The sequence below is a fragment of the Mus pahari genome, chromosome 19, assembly GCF_900095145.1.
Source record: "Mus pahari chromosome 19, PAHARI_EIJ_v1.1, whole genome shotgun sequence".
Lineage (NCBI taxonomy): Eukaryota > Metazoa > Chordata > Mammalia > Rodentia > Muridae > Mus > Mus pahari.
The window spans coordinates 76,890,561-76,902,843 of record NC_034608.1 but is presented as its reverse complement, the minus strand read 5'-3'; the positions used below and the strand labels follow the sequence as shown (position 1 = coordinate 76,902,843).

At 40.1% G+C, this 12,283-nt stretch overlaps 1 protein-coding gene and 1 pseudogene across 1 annotated transcript in view; both read left to right on the top strand.

Annotated features, from left to right (window-relative positions):
• Palld (palladin, cytoskeletal associated protein) overlaps positions 1–12,283 on the top strand; it is a 383,084-nt gene that overhangs the window by 65,846 nt on the left and 304,955 nt on the right. The gene's annotated exons all lie outside the window — the stretch shown is intronic.
• On the top strand, positions 9,190–11,023 carry LOC110336844 (annotated as a pseudogene).

Below are 12,283 nucleotides of genomic sequence, written 5' to 3'. Positions count from 1 at the left end.
GTATTGCGGCGGGTTATGGAGCATCCTTTCTGAAGAAGAATAATGAGGTTTTCAGCTTGTGAAACAAAATAGTTCAGGTATACTAAGTAAAATGCATGACCTCTAAGAAAAGGCCCTCGCATTCCTTAAGGGCACTCGTTCTCCGCAGTGAGAACCTTCACCTTACTCAATCCCTCAAGAATGAAGACGCTCACCCAGTAACCCTGCCAGCCAGGAAGGAAGCAGACGCTGGGAAGTGTTAGGACTGAACACAGTGTTGACATTGCAACCTGAAACTACCCAGCAGCCTCTGGTATCAGGTTCATGCATAATCTGAACCAGACAGATTTCTCTTGAAACATTGCTTAAAAGTGGCTTAAATTGGAACATGAATACTGCAAACAGCAGGAAAGTGATTATTTCACCAATCCAAATGAATTAAAAAGCATTAAATCCAAGTGACTTGTGCTGCCTTCAAAAGGAGTGGTTGTTCCATGGTGCCTGTTTCGGGAATCATATTATTGGGGAACCAGGTATGAAACTCTCAATCTATCCAGACCTATATTTATCTACCTGTTCTTGTAAGCACTGTAGTAAGAATATGAGCTTTATGGAAGGTGGATCCAACCCCTTGTCATGGAGCTTTAACCTGTAAGGACATTTTTATAAAAATCTGGTTTTCGTTTCATTGGTTGGCTGGTTTGGTTTTTGCTATTTGGTAAGTGTCTTAGTCAGGGTTTCTATTCCTGCACTAACATCATGACCAAGAAGCAAGTTGGGGAGGAAAGGGTTTATTCAGCTTACACTTCCATACTACTGTTCATCACCAAGGAAGTCAGGACTGGAACTCAAGCAGGTCAGGGAGCAGGAGCTGATGCAGAGGCCATGGAGGGATGTTCTTTACTGGCTTGCTTCGCCTGCTCTCTTATAGAATCCAAGACTACCAGCCCAGAAATGGTCTCACCCACAAGGGGCCTCTCCCCCTTGATCACTAATTGAGAAAATGCCCCACAGCTGGATCTCATGGGGACATTTCCCCAACTAAAGCTCCTTTCTCTGTGATAACTCCAGCTGTGTCAAGTTGACACAAAACTAGCCAGTCCAGTAAGATAACCCTTATTCCCTTTAGAAATATATATACACAGAGATCATACTGCTATAACTAGGATGTTGCGTACGAGTCATTGACTCTAAAAAGCAGAATGACCTAGAATAACAGGGTAGGCACTGTCTGTGGAAAATGGGAAAGGATTTGTCTTGAAGAGGTAAATGTCTTAAGTGGATGCCACTATGCCCTGAAGCTGGGAAGATACCAGGCATGTGTAGCTCCACCCAGAGGCCAGATCCTACAGAGTCCTGCAAGACCTCTCTAAATGGACTGAAGACCATGGAGACCTATGGAGTTACAGTAACAGACACTAAAAATGGGCCTCATTAAAATGTCTCCATGATTAAAGACAAATTGCAATACAACTAAGAAGTCCCCAGAAAACTGCACATAAAACTGTTCAAGAGAGTCTATTCCTGTAAAGATAGCATGCCAGTGAGCTGACCATCTTCCTTTTCAATCTTCCTTTATAATTCTTCTTAAAAAATATGATTGTTTATTCCTCCATGTGGCATGGAGCTGAGCAGTTCTTGGAGCTGAAAATTGTCTCAGGAAACATTATTTAAATAAAAATATAATTTTTAAAAATAAAAAATGTATGATGCTCTTTAGAAGGTCTTTTTTTTTTTTAGTTAAGATGACACGATTTAAAATTGAGCGGTGGCTGGATGTATGGCTTAGTGGTGCTTGCTTAGTATAGCAAGATTTGGGTTTCAATCAGAAATGAATTATTTTTAATTTAATGAAATAAAATTATAAATGGATTCAATAAGATTATCTATATGTGGCCCAGATGGAAACATAAAAATCCTGTTAAAATTCTTGACTGTAGTGCTAGGGAGATGGCTCAGTGCTTAAGAGCATTGAGTGCTCTTCCAGAAGAACTGGGCATCCAATTCCCAGCACCCACATGGTGACTCACAGCCATCTGTTACTCCAATTCCAGAAGATCTAATACCCTCTTCCTCGATCCTTTGTCACAAGACATACTCATGGTGCACAGACTGACAAGCATGCAAGACATCCAAATACATTAAATAAATAGAGTAATTTATTACTTCTTGACTGGAACTAATGACAGAAATCCATCAATGAATTAAAAGTTTTGGGAATGAGCTTTAGAATTCAAAGAGATATAAACAACTAGACTAGATATGATTTGGAGATAACATTAATTCATCCAGGATCTAAGAATATTTATATATTTATTAATCTTTAGTCCATATCTTCATGATTTGAGAGAAACTTCATTGCAGCTAATTTTCTAGATCTTTAGACTGATCAAGAAGTGATCTAATCTCATTATCCCTTAAGAAGGCCAATATTTTTCCTGAACTCAGTATTTTATTATCCTTGAGAGCAATAGTTTTTTGTGTTTTGTTTTGTTTTCTTCTGACAAATGCCACAATTACCAACAACTACTCAAACTCACAGCCATTCCACAAATATTCCCAGTGCTTACTGTGATCCAACAGGCCATGGTGGTAGACCCTTAGAGTAAGGCAGGGAGTACCCAGAGACCGTTCCTGTCCTGTCTGCCTAAGCGATTCCACTCAGGTGTGTGGGCGAGCATCATGAACTAATCCTGCCCGAGACCTGGAAGAGGCTGACAGATGAGTCAGGAGAAAGAGCCAGGAAAGGGCACATGAAGGGGAGCGCATGGAGCCTTCTTTCAGTAGAACTTGTCCAGGGTGACTGAAGTGTGGAGAGTGTAGGACAGGAACAGAGGCCATGGTCACAGGGCAAGGTTTAGAATGATCTAGAGGACAAGTACCCCGGGGGCCTCAGGCCTAGAGGCCCATCGTCACATTGTCAAAACGTGATCATTTTTGTTGTTGTTGTTGTTGTTGTTGTTGTTGTTGTTGTTGTCGAATATCAGGTTTCATATGTATTCTAGGCTGGCCTCAAACTTGCTTTGTAAGAGGGTAATATTGAACTTAATGGTCCTCTTTGTTTCTACTTCCCAAGGGCTGGGATTACAGGAGTGTATCACCAGAGCTGGTTTGGAAAAGCTGAAGGTTGGTCCATGGTTTGTGCATGCTGGGTGAGCATTCTACCAGCTGAGCCTGGCTGCAGCTCAGAGAAGCCCATGTTCTTACCTACATTCTGAAAAGACCCTTCCCTGAATCAAGATTCTGATATTCCCCTACATTTGTAATTTGTGATTGGGTAATGGATTTTTAGCTTGTCACCTCCCTAAAATATCCAGAAATAAAAAGAAAGGTCCACAGAAGAATGTCTGTTTTTAATCAAAAGGAAAAGCTATCATAATCAAAAAGCTTCTCTCTCTCTTTTAATTTTTTTCAATGCACCATGAAATTTTATAGCCTTGAGAAAATTTTGTCCTCTGAATCTAGCCAAATAATACTTCTGTCTGTTGCAGGATAGAAGTGTTTTGTGCTACATAATGTTTTATTTTTCTTTCCTCAAAACTTCCATAGAACTTTCAACCAGGCCTGGGACCAAACTGTGGACAGAAAGTGGGTGTCTAAACTGTTATAGTGTGAAACAGGTTGGACAGAGCTCTAAGTAAAAGAAAGACATAGTCCCATATCATTTATCTAATCTCTTTGGCCATCATCCAACAGAAAATTTTCTCTGGGATGGCTCCAGTATAGTTCCTAAAAGGGAATATATTTTTACAGATATCAAATTTAGCTTACTCTCTTCCAGATTTGAACACTGTTATAAAGAAAAAACAAAATTCTTCCAGCTTTTCATAGAGAGACACTTCTCTATGACTATCAATCTTAAGTAATTAGTGTTGGGAAACTGGGTCCACAAATAAGCAAATTGTAAAATGGTATGCTTCTTCCTAAAGTGGTGTGGACACTATCAGTCCCATTCTTTTCTTATAGGGCTGAGTAAAGAAACTGCATTAAACATTAGGGACATGACTATTTTGTCACAAACGAGGTTCGTGTGAGAAGAGGGACCTTCCACACTTCTCTATAAGACTGACCTGTGGAAATATCCTTATCAGATTGCCCTGTGGCATTTTCTTGATTGCCATTTGTTGTGAGCGGTCCCAGCCCACTGTGAGCCGTGCCACCCCTGGTCTGTATAAAACAGCTTGCTGAGCACGAGCCAGAGAGCACACACCAGCAAGCATCATTTCTCTGTGGTTTCTGTTTCTGTTTCCATGTGAACAGCTACCCTAATTTCTCTCAGTGGTTTGTGACCTAGTAAATGTAAGCTAAATAAACCTTTCTTCTCTTAGGTTTCTTTTGTTCATGGCATTTGTCATAGCAACAATAAAGAAACTAGAATAATTTGTATGGTTTGTGTGGGTATAGGTAGCTTAGGTTGACAAAACTCAACAGAGATGAACACATATGGTGGGGCTAAGGATATACACACCCAACTGTGCCTACAAGCCTCAAAAACCATCCTTTTCTTAATTGAGAGAGCATCTTAGAACAAGTGGAGTCTCCTGCTGATGTACTCTCTAAAGTGTAGTCCCTAACACGGCCAGTGAGGGACTAAAACAGAACAGCGGTTCTGTTTTAGAAAGAACCAAGTCTCATGACTAAATTCAAGAAGTGGAGTGATCTTCAGAAAGCAGAAACTTAACTTGTTGGGTTACCCGTTGAGATTCTCTTCGATTATCTAAGAACAATTAAAAAACAAGGATACTCGGACAGAAATTGAAATTCCTCATTCTCTAGCACAGCTTTAAAAATAAAAATCAAAAGTTCCTGATAGTATGAGGAATTCTGGGGTTCTCTTGTCATAAACATGTTGTTTTATTTGTTTTGATTTATATTATTATTTAATAACCAAGCATAGTGACCAATATAACCAAATATAACTACCTAGTGATAAAGGGGAAATGTGAGGTACAGAGATAGTTTGAGCAATAGTTAATAATCTTGGAATTCAGTACATGACCACTAAAAACACTCCACTTGTTAAGCAATTTGTGACATTTTACTTGTAGTGTTGGGCACACTTTGATCATTATTATGACTAAATTATTTCTTGTAATTTTTTTTAAATAATATTTTATTTACTCAACATGTGGGTGTGTGCTTTTGTGCATATCATGGTGCTCACGTGGAGGTCAAAGGGCAGCTAGCAAGAGCCACGTCTCTCCTTCCACCATGTGAGCCCCAGGGATTAAATTTGGTAGACAAGGCTTGGCAGGAAGCATTTTACCCACTGAGCCATCTTGAAGCCCCTAAAATTTAATTATATTAAAGGTATATTGGGTATTCCTCTTTTCATGTCCAGCATGGTAATATTAAATTCAGAATCTAAACTACCTCCATAGAACCCATGCAAGCACATCCACACTAAGTATACATTGGAAAAATAAGAGTGTTTCTCTAAATACAAAAGGGAAAACATCTGCCTTTGAATGTTTTTAAGACACTGCCTAAATTGGCATGTGATTCACATTAGTCCTGTAGTGTTCTAGTTTGCATACCCGTGTGGACATTCTATGGATTAACACAGGGTTTAGCGGTGGGATGTGTGTGTATATGTACCATCAGACCCAAGCTACTTCCTTTCCATTTGGGGTAAACTGTCTTAAAGTCAACCTTCAAGATACACATAGATTCCCCACTGACTCTTTTAAACATTTTAATTGAGTCACAGAATGGGGATGGAGTCAGTCTACATAACGAAAACATTTAAATGTGATCTTTTTAGATATACATTCCTGAAGAGAAAAATCCAATTAAAAATAATAAAGTAGAAATCACCTCCTTTTTTGCAATGACAGTGATAGATGATAGGGAAATGTCAGCAGCCATTGTGAAGTCTGTCATAAAGATCTGCTGGGTACCTGCTCTGGTGAGTGTCTTATCAGTTAGCACAGCAACACAAACAATAGTGGCTCTTATCTGCAAAGGCCAGGTTCAGGCTTCTTAGTGGAGGGAATTGGCAGCCACCCTTCTCCACATAGCAACTGGACAAATATTGTTCCATTGCCCTGAGTGACCAATGAGAATCAAGACAGGGCTTTCGAATCGTCTCAATACAAGTAGTGTTAGTGTGCACAGCCTCTCTATCACTCTCCTGTCTGTCTCATTTAATCTTTCCCATGTCAAGAGTCTGAGCTCATCTACAGCCTGTAAATACTTGGGGACTTTTATGAAGGGAAAATATTACAAAGTTTTCTTCAAGAAGCACTTAGGTAGGCACTTCTGTTTAATTACTTGTTCATGTTCTGTGGCCTGAGAAGAACGCTAGTACTTGTATTATGTTCGTCGTGGGCATCTCTAAAGGTCAGTGTGTCAATCAGCAATCATGATGCTTTTTATGATTCTATAAAGATCTAGAATGACTAAAATTTAGTGGGAAGCAGATTCTTAATCACTCAATGAATGGACCAGGATCCTTGTTCCAAATTGTTGGCAGAAAGTGTTCTGGAACTAGTCACTGTGGTGTACAGTACATCAGAATCAGCCTTGAGCCCACCAGGTCGTTACGGAAACTTCATTGTGTTGACCTCCACCTTCATTAACTCCTCAGCTGCCTTAATGTTCTACTGTAGAAGGGAAAATACAAAAAATTGTGACATGGTGCTAAGGCACAGAAGGACCCTTGACAGCAGGGGATGGTATTTCTTTACAGTTATAAAGGAAGGGTTGTGGATTTAAAGCCACAGTGCATCATTCACTTACTGGATTTCCTGGTTTTCTTTCTACTTGAGCTTTCCCCCTTGTTTTTGACAGGGACTAGTATATAAGCCACGATGTCCAGTGTAACTGGATATTGTTATTATCAACAAGAACTGGGGCTTCACATTACCTCTGCAGATGCAGTAACTTTGGTTATTAGTTGCAAAACAGCTGACTTTAGTGAAACAGTTCAACCTCCTTGTGCAGCAGGTTTTATTAATGGGAAAAAAGAAATGCAACCTTAGAAATTGTCTGTCAATGGGTATGTTTCACTTTAAGCCAAACTCATAGTGTTTTTGTAGATGCCTAGATGTTTTAGCCCAACAGAAAACTCCCACAATGCAAACTCGCTCTGGCCACCTAAGAATTCTGTCATAGAAGCAGCGTGCTTTCTCCCTTGTGGGTTTTCAAACTTGACCACATGGTATTTTCAAGTTGGCAGAATAATACCTTCTAGACAGAGCTTTAAGTCTCTGCTTAATTGAGTACAGCAGGTTAATAAAAGTGCCAGTGTTCCTTAAAAACAAAAACCCAAATGCTCTGTGGACCTAAAGCAAATGCTACATATTAGATTAAACTGCCAGTTGAAGTTCTCCGTGTTTATCTTCTGAGATAGGAATAAAATTATAGTGTGTTACCATAGCAGCATCTGTAACATTTTATGAGACAAAAGATCCTTTTTTCCTCATGAAGATCTAAGCCAGAAGCATTATCCATTAAAGAAAGCAAATAAGGCTAGAGGGACATATTTTTTTTTTTTTTACAATCATATTATGGAAATACGAAAGTTCCAGTGTCCTGAGGTCAGCTTGTGGAACACAGCTGTTCACATTCACTTCTGTCCTGGATTGACACCCATGGGTCAGTCCTGAATATTGATCAGCCCTCGCTCTCTAACATCCTAGAAGTAGAAATGCAGTCTCCTATCTACACTTTTTTCTCAAAGCATGTGTTAGGGCTTGGAAGTGGTCTCTATAACCCTCTGCTTTGTGAAGCTTTTATTTATGCTGCTTGTCCAATGGCATTTTCTCATCTTGTCTTTATTCTCCGGAGCTTATTTCTTTGGCTTCTCTACTGTGAAATTAATGGCTGGGCTCTTCTCATCTGAAGGAAAAGGAGCTGCACCTTTTTCAGACTGTGAGTGTCCTCTGTCCTCCGTTAGAATTCATGTCTCTCTCCTCTCCTCCCTGGTCATTATAACTGCTACCCTCCTCCTTCTCCTCAACCCCCTGCTCAGAACACACGCCAGTCTCTTTGCCTGTTTTGCCTACAGGAAACTCTCTGAACATTCTGTAGATTAAAAGTGGACTTACTTTATAATTTAAAAAAAAAAAAAAAAAAAAACCTTCCTCCCTAAATTGAACAGTGCTCTACATGTTGTCAATAAAAATGTACCCATTTTAATCACTCACTGGCTACAATCAACCTTGGGCTTTTCTTTCATAACTTATTAATCAATTAGTAGTTGATCGGAAAATACTTTAATATCAGTCCCTGAACTTATGTAAATTTCAATCAAGTAGCAAGGTTTAAGTCTTCATAAGGTAAATTTGAAAATTGTACAGGTCATGCCATTGAGTTCTCTCTCTCTTTTCTTTTTACCATCAAGTGAAGGATTTTAGTATTCTTTCACAAATTGATATTTTATTATTTTTATCTCTCTCTCTCTCTCTCTCTCTCTCTCTCTCTCTCTCTCTCTCTCTCTCTCTGTGTGTGTTGTATAAGCATGCATACCATAGTACATATGTATATATCAGAATTTTCAGTGAAGCTATTACGCTTCTGTTACCTTTCTTGGATTCCAGCAATTAAGCTCAGATCCCATTGCTTTGATGACAGTCATCTCTGTCATCTTTGATGACAGTCACAATGGGGCATCTTGCTGACCCACGATTTTAGTATATTTTTAGAGTACTGATTTTTCTTGAGCTGAATCCAAATTTCATGCTGCCTACACATCAATCTTCAATAATTTCTTGCTGACTGGATTACTGGACTATAATTTCTTGAAGTTTCCCCTTCAAAATTTAAACTTGTAGTTAAATTGCTGACTTACAGTTTTTCTTTTTCTTTATATGAAAAAATTATCATTAGGAGCCTAAGTAGGTGTTTGGGACATTCTGTCAATGGAGAAAATGAAAAGATGGAATAATAAGTCAGCAAAATTTAAACTTCTACAGAAAATAATTTATGTATTATACCCATGTTCTGAAGCTTAAACTTTCAGTAGCCAAAATGTGGATTGAATCCTGGTAAATCTATTGGCAGGAGAATGGGTTAAAAGAAATTATGTGTAGATATGATGGAATAGCATTCAGTCTTAAACAGGAAGGAAACTCTGATCTAAATCTGCCTGCAATGTTAAGTGATGCCAATTACCAAAAGGAGAAATCATGTAAGAATTTTCTTATATGACGTACTTGGAGTGGTCCGTTTCTAGAATAGTATGATGGGAGTGGGGTTCTAGGGGAGATGGCCACACTTCAGGAGAATGAAGAAATCAAAGTGGATGGTGGGCCAAAACTAAGCAAGAATGAACTAAAGAGACATCTGTGAGCTGAGAGGAAAGTACCAAGGAAAGAAGCCCAGCAGAATGAGCTCAGTGAAGAACAGCTAAGCCAGGCTGCTGCTACCCCTGCCAACCACACTGCCGACAGTGATGTGGGTGAAGAGGAGAAGACTCTGGACCCAAACCAATACTACAGGACCCATAGTCAAGCAGTTCACCGGATGAAGGTCAGTGGGGAGAACCAGTACTCACACAAGTTCCATGTGGACACCTCACTCAGTTCATCCAAGAGTACAGTTACCTACAGCCCGTGGACCTGTCTGATATGAAAAGTGGCAGATTGGATCCATGAACTTTGGTTGGGAAAAGCACATCTTCTATGACATTTGAGCAAAGGGGGTCAAGTTACAAGTCATGGCCAAGTCCAGGAACTATAAATCAGAGGAAGAATTTGTTCATATCAGTAAGAAACTGTGCCAGGAAGACATAATCAAAGTTCAGGGGAATCCTGGGAAAAACAAGAAGGGTAAGTTGAGCATCAGCTCCTGTGAAATCACACTTTGTATCTGTGACCTCATCTTTACTGTGACCTCAAAGACTAGGAAATAAGCTATCTTCAGAGATACTTGGACTTGATACAGAATGACTTTGTGAGACCGAAATTTATCATCTGCCCTAAGATCATCACACATATAAGGACTTTCTTGAATGATCTGGTATTTCTAGAGATCAAAATTTTCATGATAAACATCATTCTAGGGTGAACTGTGACCAAGCCTTTCATCACCTATCACAATGAGTTGAACATGAACTTATATATGAGAATTACTCCAGAACTCTACTATAAGAGGCTGGCGGTTGGTGGCATTGACCAGGTTTATGAAATTGGGCAACCATTCCAGAATGAAGGAATTGATTTGACTCACGATCCTGAGTTCACCATCTGTGAGTACTACATGATCTATGCAGATGATAATGACTAATGGAAAGCACAGAGAAGATGCTGTCAGGGATGGTGAAAAGCATACAGGCTTACCATCAAGACCACCTACCACCCAGACGGGCCAGCAGACCAAGCCTATGGATTGATCGACTCACCCCACCTTTCCTAAGAATCAGCCTAATAGAAAAGCTTGAGCAGCCCTAGGTGTGAAGGTGCCAAAAACAACTCTCTTCAAAACTGAAGAAACTCAAAAACTTCTTGATGTTTGCGTTGCAAAAGCTGTTGAATGCCACCCTCCCCCACCTTGGACCACAGCCAGGGAGAGTCCTTGATAAACTTGTTGGAGAGTTCCTGAAAGTGGCATGCGTCAGTCCTACACACATCTGTGACCACCCACAGATTATGAGCCCCTTGGTCAAATGACACTGCTCCAAAGAGGATCTAATTGAACACTTTGAGCTATTGGTTATGAAGAAGGAAATATGCAGTACCTACACTGAGTTCAAAGATCCCATGCAGCAGCAACGGCTGTTTAAAGAACAGGCCAAGGTCAGGGCTGCTGGTGATGATAAAGCCATGTTCATAGATGAGAACTTCTCTACTGCCCTGGAACATGGGTTGCACTCAACAACTGGATAGGGCCATTTTCACACAATAGCCATTTTCTCACAGATTCCAACAATATCATGGAAGTACTTTTGTTCCCTGCCATGACACTTGAAGAAAAGAAGGAAAGCACACAGCTGCTGAAACCACAGAAAGCAATGAAGCCAGAACCTGTGTCTAGAGGATACACTCAACTCTGGCATCTTTGCATGTCAGCAGAAGATCTGGTCTTAGAAGTTCATGTGTAATGTTGTCCATCCGCCCACTGCAGTCCAACTGCCACAGAGAGAAGAATTAAAGAGTTTCTTTGTATTCCTGATTACTTAATAAACCATTTCTCTTTTTATGTAGAAAAAAAGAAACAAAGAAAAAGAAATACAATGGTGGTTATGAGGCTGGGTTATAAACAATGTCAGGTGGCTAGCGGACCTCCAGTTTGGAAACTGGAATGAGTTTGGAAATGAGGAGTGGTGGCAGGGGCACAGTGGTGCTGCCATACCCAGCATCACTGAATTGCACATTTAAACAGGAGTAAAATGATTGTGTACATATCGCGCTAAACAAATCAGAAGAGAGTATTCCTTTTTTTTTTTTTTTAAACGTGCCTATAGCTCAACTTGGGAATTTAGGCCTTTGTAGTACATGCATAAAAGCTAAAAGCCTGAGGAGAATAGACTTCTGACCAATACTAGAGTCCTTTATTGTGTGTGGATGTGTGTTCATGTGTGAGTGTTCTTGGGTGTGTGTGTGTGTGCATGTGTGTGTATGTGTGTGCATGTGTGTGAGTGTGCTCAATACACATATATGAATGTGTGTTTGTATGTGTGTGCATGTGCCTATGTGTGTGTGTGTGTTATACACGGGAACACTTGTGTGTAAGAGTATTTTGTATTTTGTACCTGTGTAAGCCAGAAAGCAGATGTTACATAACCTGGTTGACCACTCTGTTTTAGTCCCTTGAGATAGAGTCTAAGTTTCTGAACCTGGAGCTCACCATTTCTACCTGGATGACTAGCCAGACAGTGCTAGTATCTTCCTGTCTCAGGGTTACAGGCATACAAGCTGTGTCTGGCTTTTAAATAAGTTCAGAGGATAGTATTTCAGGTCTTTGTTCTTGTATGGACATTATTCTTATCTGCTGAGCCAAGCACCCAGTCCCTCTATGTCCTTTCTGATTCAGTCCCCATCACAGTGGACTCAGCTTGCCAATCAAGTCTGCAACACTCCTTGACCTAGCTTGCCAGTGTCACCCTTGTAACCATCAGCTTAGTCTACCATTGTGCAACAGTTGGCCTACCCCAGGCATAGGTTGCCATAGCAATCCCGTGTAGCATTTATAGTTAGCAAATGGAGGAAGTGGGGCTCACAGAAGATATTACTCTAATGCCATGGCTCTTTGGAGTGGCTGGAGACTCACATATGTTCCTGCAGTAATATAAAATATTAAGAAGACCCTCTATTGCTTGATATACTGCAAGTTAATAAACCTGTCCAGTAGTAGTTGATGT